At 42.0% G+C, this 19513-nt stretch overlaps 1 protein-coding gene across 1 annotated transcript in view; it reads left to right on the top strand.

Annotated features, from left to right (window-relative positions):
• The window catches only part of ZBTB20 (zinc finger and BTB domain containing 20), a 617628-nt gene that overhangs the window by 383001 nt on the left and 215114 nt on the right, over window positions 1-19513 (top strand). The window contains exon 6 of the mRNA XM_074974219.1: window positions 8092-8184. The gene's annotated coding sequence lies outside the window, so the exon portion shown is untranslated. The remainder of the gene's footprint in view (window positions 1-8091; window positions 8185-19513) is intronic.

Raw genomic sequence — 19513 nt, 5'->3', positions numbered from 1 at the left:
TGAGAAATAACACAGGAGCTTAGAATAACCATCCTTTTGTACCCAGGGAGCTTCATCTCAACATGTAATGGGGCACATCTTCAGCACTGTTTTAAAAACATGACTAAACTTCCTGCCAGTGACAGACATTTATGCTCTGAAAAGTCCCCTGGCCCAGCCCTCAGTGCTACGTGTTGCAGTTGAAGAGTTTGTGGTGTTGTTTCATTTTCTATTCTTGTATTGTTTATTTTCTATCCAGTTCTAAGGACTCTCCCCCCCCCCCCCCCCCATGAAACCAGTACGGAGCGTGAGATCCATGGGGACTGCAAAACAAGTGCAAAGAGGCCTCTTTCCTTCAATCACACAGACTTTCTGTAGTGCTTTAGAGACATGCCTTAGGCTCATATTGGTAACTGAATGGGCTGCAATTTAGCCATGCGCTTCCCATTAACACTAATGAGGGTTTCCTGGCTAATGCCCTGTGCAGAGAATTGGGAATATACCCGTTAGCATTCTGTTAAGGAGTTCTTCCTCTTTTAATTCGGGTACTTCTCTCTTGCTGGGAGGGCAAGTGGGGTTGGTCCTTGGAAGCAGGGGCCCGATAGTGCTGAGAGTATCTTGGGATCTGCTTTGCCACTGTACAAGACCATGCTGGCCGCTTGTTTTCTACCTTTTAAAACTGGGCTTGAAGAGATAGAAACAACAAGCTTACCTTTTAGTTTTATTGTAATAAATTAATAAGACCATTGGTTTTCCCATGATTGTCATAATACAAAACTAGCCTATTGCCCCTACTTTAAGATTGGACCACCATTGATTGTTATTTGTATTGCAGTGGACACTAGAGGCTTCAGCTGAGATCATGGTCCTGTTGTGGTAGGCACTGTACAGACACATAGTAAGACTCTGTCCTGAAGAGCTTACAGTCTAAGAAGATAGGACAGACACAGGGTGGGAGGGCAAATAGAGGTGCAGGGAGATGAAGTATGTTCCCCATGGGCACACAGCAGAGCCAGGAACAGAACTGAGGCCTCCTGACTCCCAGACCAGTGCCCTAGCCACTAGGCCATACTGCTTTGATGGTCACACACTGTCATATGTGATTGAACCCTATTGCATGCCTGTATTAATTATACAGCCAAACTCTGACTGTGTGGGGTGGAAAACAGTACAGGAAACCTTTCCGTCTGAAGCACTACCAGAATTTTAGTACTTGAAATTCCTGAGCACAAAGTGATAAAGAGAGATTATGGTTGGGTGCATTAGGGGCTCAACTATGACATCACTCATCTTCAACACCTCTGTGGACTTCCCTAGTGTTCCCGGAGCCATTCTGCTGTCCTGAGCTTCACAGACAAATTGCATCCAGCAACTATTGTTGATGCGATACCCTTCGCTCTGCACCCCCCGCCCCCGCGTATGGTAGTTCCTTGGGGCACAGGCTGTATATCCCTGTACAGTAGATGTGTACAGTGCCAAGAACCTGGCATGCTGTTCAACAATAATAATAGCATGCAGTACTGTACACTGGAGAGTTGAGTAGCATGGGGAAGATCTTATGCCTCAGGCTCTTATATTTTCATTTTCAAATGTAGTAGTATTTTGAAAAGTATTGCTTACAAGTTAAAATTTGCATTTATCAGAGCTGCTCACAAATGGGATTTATAACAAAGCTATCATTAAAGAGAAACAAAGCAGGAGAAGGAACAAAAGATACATTCTTAGCAAAGTTTGAAATGCAGACACTTTCAGCGTTCCTTGCTGCCGCAGGAAAGATGTCTTCCTCCTCTCCTACCACTCTGTCCCCCTCCCAGAAAAAAGAGACAGGCAAATGAGCAAATATAGGTTTCTCCCAGGAGACTAAACTGCTGATGCTCAAACTCCTCCTTATCTCTGGTGGTAGCATTTCCCAGTGCTCCACATCAAAAATAATGTTTTAGTGTTTCCTGCATGATCATTCCCACCCTGACTGAGATTTCCACTAGTTACAGTTCCAAATCACAGTTACACGTTAGCTGTGTATTGCTGATGTTATCAAGGGGATGATGAACCATCTCTCCATCTTAGATATTTCTAATGCACCCATCACTATAGTATCTTTATCTAGCTTACCTATGTACAGTATGTTTTGATACCATGGTATGTACAAAATTGTCACCTTAAATGTGTCTGTAAATTCATCTGTACTCCTTGCTTCAGTCACTGTTACTTAATTTTTCCCCGTCGACATTTGTCCATGAGAAATGAAACCAGGATATTCTTAAGCCTTCATTGTTGGGGAAGACTTGTGCAAAAAGATGGAGTTTGCATCGTGCTCTGAATGTGCTCCATGGTAGTGTACGTTCAGATACTTTCTGCAAAGGAATTGCACAGTAAAGAGACTGTTCTCCGGATTGCATTGGCACTCACTACCGAGAGCTTCATCTGGGGATTCGTCAGCCACAGTGCTCCTTTTGGGTGAAATTCACTCCAGTGTTCAATGCCTGCACAATCCTTGGCTCTACTCAAGCCCCACATGAAGGGCTCAGGTGGATTGGGCCTTGTGTGTTTTTTCAGTAATGAGATTAATTTCTCCCTTTGAGCTTAGCTGTTTTGGTGAGTTGCAGATGGAGAGGGCAGCCTCTAGGATAGTCAGTCTCTATAACTTATTAAGGACTTTGAAGATTAGAACCAGACTCTCTAGCATATGCAGAATTCTTCAGCATTCATTTCCCTCAGTTCAGTTTTTAAAATCATAATTTTAAAAAGCACTAATGCCAAATCTTGACCCAGTAGACCAGAGGCAGATGGACCGTCAAGCAGGGAGCAATGAATAAAATGTAAGAGACAAGGCTCAGCCACATTCTCTCCAACCTTCTCGTCTCCTCTTGGATGTAGTGAGACTAGCTTTGTGCATATTTCAGATCCAGTTTATTAGTTTCCTCTTCTATGAAAGTCTCTCTCTGTCCTATCATCCACTCTGAACCATCGGCTTTCTCACTCCTTTCCTTCAATCTTACTCACCCCAAGCCCCTTTGATAAATCTGTGGATGGGGGCGTTCACCTTCTCTTGTAACTTACTGTTTCTTCTGTCCTGCCTGTGCAGCACAATTTGCCAGGTCCCAGATAATGGTAGAATTAGAGTCCTGAAGCAAAACCCAGATCCAAACACTTGAATTGAGACAATAGTGTGCAGGGAGGAAGTTAGTTGATATTCATTCATATTTGAAAAGGAATTTTGATATGACTTTGTTCACTTTCCGTGAAGATTGTAGTAAAAACATTTTTCATTCAGGTGCCCAGCTATTCACCAAAAATTAATTTTGAATTAAATGTTTGCAGTTCATTCTCTGTCAGTTAGCATGTGCTGCTAATTTTAACAATACATTATGCAATTCTCAATTAGCTTTTTGGGGAGGTTGGTTGGTTTTGTAAATCACCCAATTGGAGACTCAAACCAATACCACATGACTCACCAATGCAGCACAAGTTGCAATTTACAATTTGAACAATCCACAGACTTCCTTCACTGAAGAAAATCCCAAATAATTTAGTATAACAGACAATTTCCCCATCTTTTTGCTGACCATTCTGTGAAGTAGAAACAAAATGTAAAATTTCTCAAGTATTTAATTTACTGCAGATTATTCACTCAGCTCTACCCAGCACCCTGAACATTGAGGAGATTCAGATCTGGTACCAGATTTCTCTGTAGTCCTGTATCTCTGTACCAGGTCAATCCAAAACTATGAATCTGAACAATCCCAAGCTCTAGGGAAATTCAGATATGGTTCTGGATTCAAACTTAGCAGCTCATACCCATCTCTGTGTAGAACAGGATCCTATGCAGTCAGCACTTGCTATTCTTTAAAATAAACAAATCGGTGACACGGTGCATGGGACAGCAATGATTAATTTAAAATTATAATGTCATTTATAGAGATAGGCGAGAGCTTGTATCAGTTCCATGTACTATAGTGGAAATGGGCAGTGGAAGGAATGTCTAAAGGCCTTTCAGGCATGTGGTTGAAAATAAGCCTATTAAACCATACTACTAAGTGGTTTCCCATAAAACCTCTTGACATCAGTGATAGAGGATCAGTAAAGCAGGGTCTTATGCTCTCACAGCCAATGGCATACTTAAGAAAATGATGTCATTATGCTCGCTGTGCTGGAGAACTGCATAGACCTGCTGTTTTATTGGTGGTGGTTGCCTGCATTCCTAGGGCATCTGGATGTGTGTTTGCCCTCCCTGCAGCTGGTCCCAACCAAAGACTGGCCTAAATTGGAACCTGAATCATGTAGTTCTGGGCTTACCTATTACACCCTAATCCATTTCCTTCTGCTGGCCTTGGGTATAGTGCTCATCTTCCTCTTATGCCAACAGCAATTACCTGTGTGGATTAGTCAGTGAGGAGCTCTTGTACCTCCTGGGTACATCTATGCTGCAATTAAAAACCCATGAGTGGCCCATGCCTGCTGACTCAGGTTTGCAGGGCTTGGGGTAAGGGGCTGTTAACTGTGGTGTAGACATTTGGGCTCGGTGTAAAGCCCGGGCTCTAGGACCCTGTGAGATGGGAGGGTCCCAAAGTTTGGGCTGCAGCCCGAGCCCGAACATCTACATCACAATTAAACTGCCCCTTATCTTAGCCCCATACCCCGAGTCAATATAACTGCAGTGTAGACATACCCTGTACAGCCACCATTCCTGTTCCTTCAATCTCCATCAACCCCTGAACCATTATCTCGAGACACAAGTTGGTGTGTTTTTTCTCCAAGAGCAAGGCAACCACAGTCTCCTCTGAGTGCTTCTCTCAAGCAAACAGTAAGACTGAAAATTGGGAGTTTGCCAGAAAACATTAGAAGGAGTAGCAGTGGCAGGATAATGTTGGTATGAGTGGGAAGAGAACTTTGCTTTCCTTTTACTGCTCTTAAAGATTCTCCAAACATCTTGTGTCCATGTGCCATAGCTAGATTAGCATGTCATAGAAGATTAGGGTTGGAAGAGACCTCAGGAGGTCATCTAGTCCAACCCCCTGCTCAAAGCAGGACTAATCCCAACTAAATCATCCCAGCCAGGGCTTTGTCAAGCCAAGCCTTAAAAACCTCTAAGGATGGAGATTCCACCACCTCCCTAGGTAACCCATCCAGTGCTTCACCTCTCTCCTAGTGAAATATTTTTCCTAATATCCAGCCTAGACCTCCCCCACTGCAACTTGAGACCATTGCACCTTGTTCTGTCATCTGCCACCACTGAGAACAGCCGAGCTCCATCCTCTTTGGAACCCCCCTTCAGGTAACGGAAGGCTGCTATTAAATCCCCCCTCACTCTTCTCTTCTGCAGACTAAATAAGCCCAGTTTCCTCAGCCTCTCCTCATAAGTCATGTGCCACAGCCCCCTAATAATTTTTGCTGCCCTCTGCTGGACTCTCTCTAATTTGTCCACATCCTTTCTGTAGTGGGGGGCCCAAAACTGGACGCAGTACTTTAGATGTGCCTTCACCAGTGCCGAATAGAGGAGAATAATCACTTCCCTTGATCTGCTGGCAGTGCTCTTACTAATGCAGCCCAATATGCTGTTAGCCCACTTGGCAACAAGGGCACACTGTTGACTCGTATCCAGCTTCTGGTCCACTGTAATCCCCAGGTCCTATTCTGCAGAACTGCTGCTTAGCCAGTCGGTCCCCAGCCTGTAGCAGTGCATGGGATTCTTCCTTCCTAAGTGCAGGACTCTGCACTTGTCCCTGTTGAACCTCATCAGATTTCTTTTAGCCCAATCCTCCAATTTGTCTAGGTCACTCTGGACCCTATTCCTACCCTCCAGCATATCTACCTCTTCCCCCAGTTTAGTGTCATCCACGAACTTACTGAGGGTGCAATCCATCCCATCATCCAGATCATTAATGAAGATGTTGAACAAAACCGGCACAAGGACCAACCCCTGTGGCAAGCCGCTAGATACGGAGCTGTGTACAAAAGTACTCCTTTATATCTTCCATTCACGCCGTGTTTGTGTGCCTCAGATATGTGGGCATGTGGATATGGATATCAGCTCTTGATGCAGTCCAAGTATGAGGCATTCAGTACACTGTAGAATCTCCAGTTACTCTTCAGTATATGCAGTGTTAGTACACAGAGCCAAGTACTAAGAAGGGGTCGCAATATTAATAGCATGAATTATTTAGAAACAGTTAAAGGAACTATATTTTCAACAACACTGGGTTTAAGCATAAGTAAGTCAAAGAGGTGCTTTTCCTTTGCAACCTCAGCAACTCATGGGCATTTTTCACCTGTGGATAATACTGTTCAACTGACAATGTGTTGTCACAATTGGGTTGTATTTTCCCTTCCTCTCACCATCCGGTATTGGTCTGCTGTCTGAGAAGAGATACTATTATTGTTATTACTTGTATTATTGTAATGTCTGAAGGCCCCAACCAAGATCAGGGCCGCAGTGTGTTAGGCAGTGTACAAACACTTAGTGAGAGATAGTCCCTGCCCTGGAGAACTTATAGTCTAAATAAACAAGAGGGCAGGCTGGGAAATAGAGGCTCAGAGAGGGTGAAATGACTTGCCCCAGAGCAAGTTGCAGGTCAGTGTCAGAGCCAGGAATAGAACCTGCCAGCCAGTCCAGTGCCCTATGCACTCTGCCTTCCCTGACTTGGCTCCTCAGTCACTATTAGTGCAGACGCTTTGGTATGACCTAATCATGCAGGGCTATGTTCTGTAGGTACACTAGTGTGTGGAGCTTCCTAAAGGATCATATTTTCCATAATTGCCAGTCAAGGAAAGTTTCTTACTGCTCTTTATGATCCCACTTTGTGGACTGAAGAATAAGGACCCGTTATGTTGGCTGGTGGCCATATTTATTTTGGACACTTTACTACTACACTTTGTCACCACAGAGGAGAGACATGCTTCACTTTCAAAGCCTTGATCTGAAAGGCATGGTTTAGCTGACTGTTCTTTCCTAATCATTGCTCAAAAGGGTCTAACTACAGAATTCTGTGATATAAATGGGCATTCAGATCTACCAGAGGAAACATTTTAGGTTAGTCTTTTTCTAGTCCTGACTTCTTTTTTGGAGTACGCTGTACTCTGGTGATCATCTCTTACAAAATACCTCTGAAATGAAATACTTTCTCTTGGTTCCAAAAAGCTCATTTTGCAACTTAGCTTTACATTACATGTATCACTCTGTAACAGACACCAGGTCCTTGGAGATTGTTGTAATCAGATAAATGTATGGGGTGAGATTTTCAAAAGTACTCAGCATTAGCCAAATTCTGTTCCCATTAAAGTCAATGGGAGTTTTACCACAGACTTCAATTGGAGAAGAGTAATGCTGAGAGCTTTTAAAAATCTCATCCATGTCATAGAAGAGGTAGATGTCACTAGTGTTTGGTTTATGAAAACAAGACATGCACAAAGAGTGGTGTCAGAGACAGAGAGCAAGCTATAAAATTCAGATCCTCGCTTTTCCAAAAAATGAAGGGGGTTTGGAGCTGGAATTATAGTTCAGTCTGTTAAAGTTTGGATCTGAATCCAAATTCTTCAAAAATTTCAAGAGGCTTCTGATTGAAGGGTTTAGTTCATGGCCTTCAGAACAGGTTAACTTCTTGTACCAGCCTGTTTTCAAATACTGTGCCTATTTTTTTTCTGAGAAAACACACACGTGCATGCACGCACACGCTTTTGGAGGTGGGGGTATAATGTTTCTGTGTATACTTTGGTTTAGTGACTGCAAAATGTATTCTTGTAATAGTTGTATTCTTTTAACAGGTGTCCCTTTAAGTTTATTGTATATTTCCCAAGATATTGTGTTTTTTAAAAAAGTATCCTATCATATTAAAAAAGTCTGGGTTCTTTTTTTGTTCTTGTTTTGTTTTGAAATTATCCCTCTAATTGTCAGTTTCAGGAAAACCTTTGATTGTCAGAGGAGCAACTTTTTTATTTTTGTTTTCTTTCTGGTGCTTTTACCTTTTTATGCTATGTTCTGTAGAAGTGGGAATTATATATTCTGATTGTTATGTATGCAAAACTCAATTTGTGTATTTTATTGTTTCTTCTTCCCCCACCCCCTTTTCTTTGCATTTTCCCAACATCTGCATTGTGGATTGATGGCAAGAGCAGCAGTGGCTGGCACTTTTCCTCTACGGTGCGAGAGAGAGAGAATTGGCTGGAATTGCTTTCCATATAGCCGGCTTGACATGCAGCATTGAAAAGGTATCATCTCATTTTCTGTCCTGAAACCAGAGGTGAAAACCACAAGGAAATAGTCATCTTGGTGCCAAGCCACCTGTTGATTCACACCAGAAAAGCCATTGGCAATACATTCCTAACCATATCCAGTTGGAACGGTTGAATGCCTGACATCTGTGTACCTACAGTATCTGTGTGTACCTTTGCATCAGCTACACAGGCTAATTCAGTAGCCTTTTGCCTGAAAAAACCTGGGTTCAAATTTAGGTTAAGGCAGAAGGGAACAGAGTTTTCTGGTCTCAGTCTAGGCCTTTGACTAGTCTATTGTATGTCTGCTTCACATCATTAATGCACGCAATTTGGCATGATTGTCAGTCATGTCTCAGTAAAAGCCCATATCTGAAATAGCATGGGGAGTTGTAAGACAAACCTGTTTTGTTGGGAGATCTGTGTGGCAAGAACAGGACTGAAGTAGCCAGGGGTGCTGCAGAACAGGATTGATTGAGATGCTTTCGCAGAACTGTGTGAATAGCCCAGGACAGCAGGGGAGGCTGCAGGTCAGGACTAAGGTGCGTTGGCAGAGCTGAGTGATGGAATCTTACATAGTGTCTGCCTGCACAATGCCCAGTTCCAACTAGTGCTATCAGTGCTTCAATTTCTGGTGCACTAGAATTCACCATATCGATTCAAAATTAAATTAAAACAAAATCCTGTCCTCGGACCATCATGCGCACCCCCAGTTACCCTGTGTGGTATGTATGTAATGCAGACGACTGCAGTGCATTTAAATTACATTAAAGCGCTGAGCTAAAACTACAAAAACTGATCAAATTCTGAGTTAAGAGATTGCTAACTCAGCCTCTTTTGTGCTTACACCTTTTAGTATATATGTTTCTATATGTGGGTCCCCCAAAGAGCAATAGCGCTAGAAATTATAGGTAACTTGATATATAGAACCAAATTCTGTGCTTGCTTACATGCTGTACAGCTCTGCTGAGGTTTATGGAAGGACATGAGCAAGGGCATAATTTGGCCCATGGTATTTATATTTATCCATATTGCTTTGTGCTTGACAGATGAATAATTCCAGTGGGTCTGAAGCAGGGCCGGCTCCAGGCACCAGCGTTCCAAGCAGGTGCTTGGGCAGCGGCAATTCGGCGGCAGCTTCTCTCCCCTGCCATCCGCAGTGGCAATTCGGCAGCGACAGGTTTTTTCATTGCTTGGGGTGGCAAAAACGGTAGAGCCGGCCCTGGACTGAAGCATTGTCCAGTGTTGTGCAGCCATCCCATATGTATCCTTGGTGGGATATCTAATCTGTTGCGAAACAATGGGGCAATGAGCAATGAAGCTGCACAGTGACTGGGCTATCCTGGGCTCTCCAGACCGAAAAATCAAGTTATGGTTACTGTCCTCCGACGCCTCCCTAAGGCTGAGGCAAGACACTCAAATGCCTTGAAAGGTGCACCATTCATTTATGAAGTTTGCCATTACAAATATTTTATGACAGAAGGACTTTGTAGCCTGCACTCTAACATGGGCTATTCCACATACTTCAGATCCAGACTTCACAGATGGGTGGGTAGGATTAGATGTGGTAGGAGTGATAAGGCCCACTGAAGTTCGGGGATGTCCAGAACTAGGGTTTTTGATGGGCACATTTCTAAAAACTAACCTCTAAATTCTCTAAGCTCCTGGTTGAGTTTTAGCTGTACAACTCTTATTAATGTCAGGGAGTCTCTGAGCTAATCAATCCTCAAACAATTCTTTGACCATTTTTCTCCGAAGCACCTTCATTTCAAAAACCTGTGCCCTGCTGTTCAGACTAACAGTTGGCCTGTGGGTTAACTTTTGTGGGTGTGTCAAGTAGCAGCTGCTTGCTGTGTTGACAGAAGTAAAAAATAGTAAGAACATGTTTTGTCACTAAAATAAGCCAGTGTGGTATGGGATACATATGTGGGGCAAACTCAGTCATGTTTTAACTCCATTGAAGTCTGTGGATAGGCAAAATTCAGTGGTTTTGACTTCAGTGGAATTATACCATTGATTAATTTTTTTAATTGTTTTAATTGTTGGGGTTTGGGGAGGGGGTTGTTCCATGTTGTGTGATGAATACATCATGTGGTTTATTTTTGCTCATGTCACTTTGTTCATCCCAACCACTTCCACAAAATTAACGCCTAGTGTATTAATGAATTGCATTTCTGAAATTCTTTCATTCAGTTTATAATGTAATCCACTTGAAAGACTGTGCTGCTTGCAAAATTTGAAATTTCAAAATTGCTGTGTACCTTCCTGACAACCAATATAATTTATGTCATGTTGATGAGCCTGAGATATTTCTCAATGTTAGCCTCACGGGAACAAGACAAGGAAGAGGAACTTTTGACTGATCTTGTGGATGTGGCTGTATCTGTGTGTATATAATGTCTTCTGCAGTTTCCACAATATGCTATGCATCCGATGAAGTGAGCTGTAGCTCACGAAAGCTCATGCTCAAATAAACTGGTTAGTCTCTAAGGTGCCACAAGTACTCCTTTTCTTTTTTCTTTTTACGAATACAGACTAACACGGCTGTTACTCTGAAACCTCTTATTTGCTGGAGTTCTTAGAAGTTTTTGATTTGTTTTTCCTCTGTCTCTGACCTAATTAATGTTATGGGACGTCCCCATGGACATAATTTATATGACAAATGAATTATATTAGCAATTGCTGTCGTGGTATGAAGCCCCTCATTTATGGTAAATTTAATGTGTTCCTCTGTTCTTTTCCTTTATAAACTGTGATCTATCAGCAATCATCTGTTTTCTTTATTTTTCAGATGATTTTGATTGCATAATGTCTTTATTGCCAATATAAAAATATGTAAATTTATAAATGCAAAGAGCGAAATATTACTGTAATTCAGAATTGGCTGGCACAAAAAGCCTCTGAAATTGCACCAGCTCTACATTTTTGGTGGTTTTCTTTTGGCTGATCCAGTTGAAATACATTTTTGTAGAAAAAGAATCAAATCGTATCTCCGTTCTCCACCTACTTGACAGTTTTCAGCTTGGTGCAATATGAAAGGATGATTATTAACCCCCCAGAAGAGAGTTTATTAAGGGAAATGCTGACATAACCTTAACTAAGCCAGTGCCAACATGAGCTGCAATCATTTCATTTGCCCCATTCAAAACTGTCCCACTTACAGGGCTCGTATTAGTGGTATTGTTTAACTCTTTCAAGCCAGTAAATGTTCACAGCCTTTTTCCAGCAGCAGTTGTGTGGTAATGTGTTTTGAGCCAAATTTTCCTCTTATACCTGTGCAATTCCACTGACTTTAATGAGGTTACATGGATGAAACTGTGAATCACATTTTAACATTTCTCCCTAAGCCCCACTCCAACTTCTGAAGGATTAAAGGGACACCGGGTCTGCTTCTGTTCCTATTGAAGTCAATTGGAGTTTTGCCTTTGATATCAATGGGATCAGAATTGGAGCAAATGTCATGCAGTTTAGGGCCAAAATACATGTTTTGTGTGGGAGTTTTTTCAAGGGCAAAGGGGTTTACAAAACACATATAAATATAAATGTTTTCATGATTTTCTAAAAATACAATGAAAACAGTTTTTCTTTGGATTTAAACATTCCCCTGTAGCGCTGCCACTTGGTGCTTGTGCATGAGGGCTGGAAAGAGAAACTGGCTAGTCTAGTTCCTCTTTCCAAGGTGAATGAAGGGCAGAAAATAAACAGCTTAAATGGGGGGGAAAGTAAATTAGGTCTGTAGCACTCCTTGACTTTGAAGTATCTACAGTAATATACGTAATACAAGTAAGGAAATTTAATTCCTAAATGAAAGGAAGGCTAATGGTAAAAGTGTTGAACAGAACTTAAAATGCAAAGGTACGTTGGAAGATAACAGCAAAGCCAATCCTGGTTCTGGATTCAGGAAATCACCTGAGAACATGCTTAAAGTTAAACACATGCATAAGTAATGTGCCTTCTTGGGGCCTCTATGATGTTCCATATCATGGACCTGTGCAGAGCTCAGCAAGCAGGCCTAATTCAGTGACCACGGACTGTAATATACATCCTTAGAAGGAATCCTGGAAAATGCCTTGGCAGTCATATACTAGTTAGATGGTTTGCAAAACATGCCATTAGGACCTTGTGCATGGAACGTAACTGAAAGGACAGGATGATGTCTAGTAGTTTTCAGTTCTATGTGTGCATGTGTGGTTAATTTTTTATCGATTTTCCTAAAGAAATAGACAGTGAAAAGTTCAGACAGTTTTGTTTCTTTTTTTCACATTCTCTATTGTTTATAGAGACCCCTAAGAAACCTCAAAATAAAATGACATTCACTAGCAGGTTTGTAGCCTGTAAGAGGGTGCTCGAAAGGCTGGGCTGCCTAGTAATTGGTGCACCTGACATCTGGCAGCTTGCTTCCCTGGCAGAAGTGCCTCACTCCTTAAAGAGGAATAGTAGGGGGATCCAGGCCCTCCTTCTTCTCCATGTCCCAGCCCAGGGCCCTGTGTGAAGCAGCACTGGCAGGATCCTCCCAGCAGAGAATCTAAGTCCACTGCCCTGGGCTACTTCCTGCCTCTGTTTCTTCAGTTTGGGGCATGGCCTCTGTAGTCCAAAAAGTCTGTAGTGGCCCGACTCGAGCGACACCGCCTGGTGGACTCTTTGTGGCATCCGGTCCCAGTCTGACATCCCTCTTGGTGGGAGCAGATGTAATATTGCAGGGTCTTAACTCCATAATGTCTCTGTGGTTTAGTCACACAGTTCACTCACTTCTGGGTGTTCCTTGGTCTCCTCAGCAGTCTCCCTCAATCAGGGACTCGGTGCTTTTCCCTGGTGGCTGGCCTGACTGTCAGCCTCCTAGTGATGCTCACCTCCTGTAGAGGGGCAGAGGTGTCTCCTGCCTCTTCACCAGTCAGCCCTGAAGTGAGCCAGGTTCTCCCGTTTTCTTCCCCCTCCAGGCCTGGCACTGGCTGCAGGTATAGCGGGGCAGGGCTAGCTGGGCCTATGGACTCTCTTTAACCTTTCTTCTGCTGTTGTGAGGTTTCTCAGCCTCACTGCATGGCCCTTTTAAATGTGGTGAAGACTGGTTGCTCCCTGATTTCACTTTTTCTAATGGTGCTTAACAGTCACATGATGACTAGATGACCTCCTGAGGTCTCTTCCAACCCTAATCTTCTGTGATTCTATGACATTTTTAAAAAAACCTTCCTTATTAAGACTTTCTTTCTTTTTCTACTGTTGATTCAGAAGACAAGATAACAGTATTTTTTTTAGGCCCTACACAAATATCTGTTTCTGTTTTGAGATGGTGGATTATTTTATTTTTCCAAAATTGAATTTCAGAACCTTTTGCTCTCCACTTGCCCCACCACCACCACCATCCTAAGTTAAATTTTAAAATTGGTGAAAGGTTCTGATGTTCTTGGCAGAACTGTAAAGCAGTTTCTGAGTTATCACAATTTCTCTTTTCCTTCTTTGGTAGAGTCCATAGTTCAAGATATTCTGTGGACTGCAGCTACTGCCTGCTAGCATTTGAAGGCCTGTGGAAAGGCAGAGGACATGCCAGCAGCTGTCAAGCTTGACCTAACATCTGTATTGTTTCTCAGTTCACTAAGGGGGATGAATGGAGCTGATCGTTGAGCTTTGCACTATAAGAGAGTGGTCATGATTTCGAGGAACAGCTACTCATCTGTCTCTGGAGTCATTTCTGAGTGCAGTTTGTACTTCCTTTGGGATGGTGTTGAAGAGGTGCTTTAGACATTTTAAATGAGAAAAAAAAGTCATTGGGACAAAATCATCTATTGGGTAAAATCCATTGACTGCAATGAAGTTATACCAGGGATGATTGTGGCCCAGAAATTCCATGGTGTAGAATTGTGCACCAGACAGGCTCTGACTGTGATGGCCTTATGTAGACAGTGCTGTTGTTTCCTGAAATCTCTTGACTGGGTATGGTCCCAGAATTTGGAAATGCAGTATTAATTCTACTTGTCGCATGATAGCATTTCCTCCTGAGTAGGATTGCTACTGAACACCTATCCTGAGATTGCCAACATTGTCCCAGTTTGTCAGGGTGACCTTAGAGCCTATAAGCACAGTTAGAGATTACTTTGGGGAGTCCTGAAACATAATTAGAGTGTTGATGTTTGTGACGCCTTGGAGTGATGTTTGAAGCATAGCTTTTTCTGTCTGCCAGGCCAGTAAATAATATCCAGTGTTTCCATTCGTGTAAAACATAACAGGTAAGCAAAATACACAGAGAAATATTTTTACTTCAACTACATGGTTCAAAAATCTTTGGGCTAAATTTTAAATATGACATGGTGATGTCTATGCACCAAGAACTGTCAAATTGCATGTCAAATTGGGCAGGTAATTTTACTAGTACACTTATTATCACTTCAGTAGGCGGCACTTAAGAGCATAAACTTTATGGCAGGCTAAATGAGAGAGCAAAGATAACTTGGCAATCGTGGATCATGGTCATCTGGTGAAGCAGGTAAGTATGTACTAAAGATAGTTAGAGAGGGGAGTGCAAGATAGTGGGTAGCAAAGGGCCAAGAAGCCAAGACTTTGGGGTTTAACTCTTGGCTCTGGAAGGGAGGGAATATAGCCTAGTGGTGAGAGCAGGGGACTGGAAGTCAGCACTGGAGCTGTGTAAATCTCAGCATTTTTACACTAGAGGGAATTATGCAAAACATTCTTGGTTTTTATTCACACCTCCTGGGGTTTGCTGTGAGTTTCAGGTTCAGACAAAACTAAAAAAAGTTAAACTCAATTGAAACCACCAAAGTTGTATCCTACCCCCCGCTCCAGGTTGAAGCCACTGAATTTCACATAGTCTTTATGCAAGTCTATAACTTTTTGCTATATTCATTTGACACTGGGCCCAGATTTGCTCATAAGGTTTGTGATCCTCTATAAACCTGATCTAAGAAATATTCCCGTTGATAATGAAATCCCAAACCAGGGAAGTTTCACCAGCCTTTGAGTTTTGAAACAAAAAATTGGTCCAGTTCTACTTAGGACTAGCCATGGTTCTGATCCAAACCCCATCTCAACCCCCAAACTTTGGGAAAGCGCAGATCAAAATTGCTCAGCTTGGCCTATCACCGCAGTGACCCCAAATGCTGGGAAGGTCAGATTCAGCTCCAGCTTTCTGCTGCTCTGGCCGATTTGGACTTGGAACTCTCCTCACCCTATGACTTCTGTTCTCTGTTCTGACACACTAACTCTTAGTATGTTCTTGACCTCTGGCCTGGTGCACCTCAGTTTCTCCATCTGGCAAAGGAGGATAATGCTAACAAGTAGCTCATCATGTAATGGTGAGGCTTAGTTAATGAATGTTTGCATAGAGCCTTGAGATCGTTGGATTAAATTGTATAAGGGCATAGAATTATTACTGCTATTGTTATTAACTATGTGCTTAAACCTAGACAATGTATTTGCACATGTAAGTAATTATGATGCACTTCAAGGCATTCTGTTTGTAATGCTTTGCTCTCCATTTCCTGCAAATCAAATTACTGAGGGATAGATTTGATTTCCACATCATTTTGAAAATATTTTCTTTTTCTTTTTTTAATTTCCTTTGTATTAATTTTTGTCAAAGTTCAAAACACAACCAACTGTGACTAAATGCATAAAACCAAACAACCCCCCCCAAGTATAATAAAATTAAAGACAGCATAAGATGATACGCATTCAAACAATGTAAATCATACCTAACAAACATGGTTGTAATAATATACCTTATCCATGTCTGATCCACTAATAACAAATACTTATTCAGAGTACAAATAACTTATTCTTTTTCTTAGAGAGGGAGGGAGAAACAGACCCCCACATTCAAATTATATCTTGCAGTCTAAATAAATATGAAAAAGTTGCCAAATCTTATAATGAAAATAGAAGATTGTTGGGATTTTTATATCTTTTAGCAATAATAAGACTGAAGAAAGAAGGGCAGCTTTTACTGCTAATACGGGGCCCGATCCCATAGCCTTTCCATGAGTAGGCCTGCTGCCTTCAGTCAGATTGCTCATGTGTTAGACCTGAAGGCACAGGCTGAGGTTATTTTTAATGCTTTTTTTCATAACACAAAGTATTTCAGAAGTGTAGGTTTGACACGCAAATTATAATTAATATCCGTGGCCAGTTTAAAAAGATTGCTACTAAAAGAAAAATTGTTACTAGAAGGTAATTAATATTTTCATCGCAGCATCAAGTAAAAATAGGTTTTTGTCTTCTTCTCATTTCCTTTCTGATTACAGAGGCAATTATTGTTTGTGTAAAGGAATAAGATCATCATCCCTGTCCCTCACTCTGGCTACATCACCTTTATTTTTTTATTCCCCCTCTGCCTCCCTCTGTTTCAGTTCAATTCATTTCCATTCCAGGAGGATTCATTGGCATGACAAGCTATACAGGTATTGCTAAAGTAAAAGAAAAAGTCAGTCAGCCACCCACCCCCATATATCTATGGAGGATAGTTATGACCCAGGGTAACACACTGTGCTTGGGGTTTGATTCCTTGTGTCCCTTTACATTAGTGCTCATTCCTGATCTGGGAGCATAATGCCACCTTTGCCATCTCTCTCCTGTCTCCCAGGCTTGGGCACTGTTTTGCCTCATTGCTTTCTGATGAGAACTTATCTTTTATGATTCCTGATAATTGGAGGAAATATCTTTCTCACGCTTCCTCCCATTAAGGACTTTGGAGTAGAAAGTCTCCCTTTGTGTCCATCTTTCCTTTGTCTCAGTAGCTGAACAGTCTCTCCTCTCTGATTTCAGACTGTGGTTTGTACCTGTAAGTTTTCACCTCTAGATTGTGGTCACTGATTTGGTAAGCGTCTGCTCTAGTTTTGCATATTTCATTATGGTGAAGAATCTGCTATTGTGATAGCCTGCGAGGTAAGCTAAGAGCTGCCTAACTAGGCTCTAGTCTGCTATCATTTGATCCCTAATCCTTTTTTAAAAAAAAGGAGTACTTGTGGCACCTTAGAGACTAACCAATTTATTTGAGCATAAGCTACAGCTGTAGCTCACGAAAGCTTATGCTCAAATAAATGGGTTAGTCTCTAAGGTGCCACAAGTCCTCCTGTTCTTTTTGCGAATACAGACTAACACGGCTGTTACTCTGAAACCTAATCCTTTTAGGATTCCTTGACAAGGGGGTGGGGCTAACTCAGGGAGAGCAGGGTTTAAAAAGTCAGCGCCTTTAAGTGACCAGACAAGCTAACGAACAGGAGCAGCAAACAGGAGTGTTGTGAGGGACCGTGAGAGCCAAATATACCTAGCAAGCTTGTGCTAAACCTAGGCCAATAAACATCCCCCTTCCAAAAAAATAAAACAAACAAAAACCCCTTTCAATAGTAAAAAGAATACAGGCAGAGGTCCAGCGGCAGAGTGGGGTCTATAAAGTTTATTGCACTCAATGCAGCATGTACGATTACTTGCTTTGTGGGCTGATGGCATATGTGTGCATTTCTGTGCAAGCAACTCACGGCCCTCAGAGACCGAGTACAGGCTCTTGAGACCAGACTTGCTGAACCGAAGGAACTAAGGAAGACAGAGAGGTACACAGAGGAGACTTTCAGGGGCATAATAAAGGGGAACCACACACAGTCTGACAGCCTCTGTGCAGTTGAGGAGGAAGAAAGTCTTGAGGATGGAGAACATCAAGCTGGAGTGAAGTGAAACAATCCCATAGTTGGGATCTTCCTTCCAGATGATGTCATGGTATCCTCTCACACTGAGGATACTGCTCATGGTTAGGGGATCCAAGTTATTTGGAAGAGAAAAGTAATAGTAATGTGGGATTCGATTATTAGAAATATAGATAGTTGGGTTTGTGATGGCTGGGAGAATGCATGGTAAATTGCCTGCTAGGTGCAAAAGTTGTGTGCCTCTTCAGACATGTAGATAGACCTATGTGCAGTGCTGGGGAGGAGCCGGTGGTCCTGGTACATGAAGGTACCAGTGATAAGGAGGGAGATGTTGGAGGCCAAATTTAGGCTGCTACAAAAGAAATTAAAGTTCAGGACCTCCATGGTAGCATTCTCCAAAATGCTTCCAGTTCTATGTATGGTTTCAGAGTAGCAGCTGTGTTAGTCTGTATTCGCAAAAAGAAAAGGAGTACTTGTGGCACCTTAGAGACTAACCAATTTATTTGAGCATAAGCTTTCGTGAGCTACAGCTCACTTCATCGGATGCATAAAGTGGAAAATACAGTGAGGAGATTTATATACACACAGACCATGAAAAAATGGGTGTTTATCATACACATTGTAAGGAGAGTGATCACTTAAAATGAGCTATTACCAGCAGGAGAGTGGGGTGGGGGGAGAGAAAACCTTTTGAAGTGATAATCAAGGTGGGCCATTTCCAGCACATTTCCAGGAGTTAACAAGAACGTCTGAGGAACTGTGGGGGGAGGAAGGGGGGAGGAATAAACAAGGGGAAATAGTATGTATGTATGTATAGGGCCAATTAGACAGGGAGAGCCGCAGGGTCTTAATGCGTGGATAAGACAGTGGTATTCGGAGGAGGGATTTAGGTTTATTAAGAACTGGGGAACCTGTTGGGAAAGGAGGAGCCTATGCAGGAAGGATGAACTCCATCTAAACCAAAACAGAACCAGGTTTCTGGCATGTAAAATTAAAAATGTTGTAGAGGAGTTTTTAAACTAAGGGCTGGGGGAAAGCTGACAGGCATGTAGCAGCGCACGGTTCAGACAGACGTGCTATAGGGGAGGATTTATTAAAGGGGATACTCTATATCCTAGTAAAGAGGAGAAAATAGAAGTTGATAAAGTACGGCTAGGAACTGAGAAACAGTCAAACAAAAAAAGAGTCCAATTCAGTTACATCACATGAAGGCAGACAACTAAATACTGACAAATTTTATAAGTGCTTGTATACAAATGCTAGAAGTCTAAGTACTAAGATGGGTGAACTTGAGTGCTTGGTAATAAATGAACATACTGGTCATAATAGGCATCACAGAAACTTGGTGGAACAATGATCATCGATGGGACATGGTCATATTAGGGTACAAAATATACAGGAATGACAGAGCAGGTCGTTCTGGTGGAGGAATGGTACTATTTGTGAAAGAAAACATATATACAAATATAGTAAAAATCTTTAATTGATCAAACTGTACCATAGAATGTCTGTGAATAGAAATTCCATGCTTGAAGAATAAGAATGTAGTAATAAGAATGTACCTAACCAGGATGGTGATAGTGAAATGCTCAAGAAGATTAGGGAGGCTAAAAAAACAGAAAACCCAATAATAATGGGGGATTTTAACTATCCCCATATTCACTGGGTACATGTCACCT

Source organism: Natator depressus, chromosome 1 (assembly GCF_965152275.1).
Source record: "Natator depressus isolate rNatDep1 chromosome 1, rNatDep2.hap1, whole genome shotgun sequence".
NCBI classification, from domain to species: domain Eukaryota; kingdom Metazoa; phylum Chordata; order Testudines; family Cheloniidae; genus Natator; species Natator depressus.
Note: the sequence above shows the minus strand (reverse complement) of the source record. Positions and strands in the feature narration are given on the sequence as shown.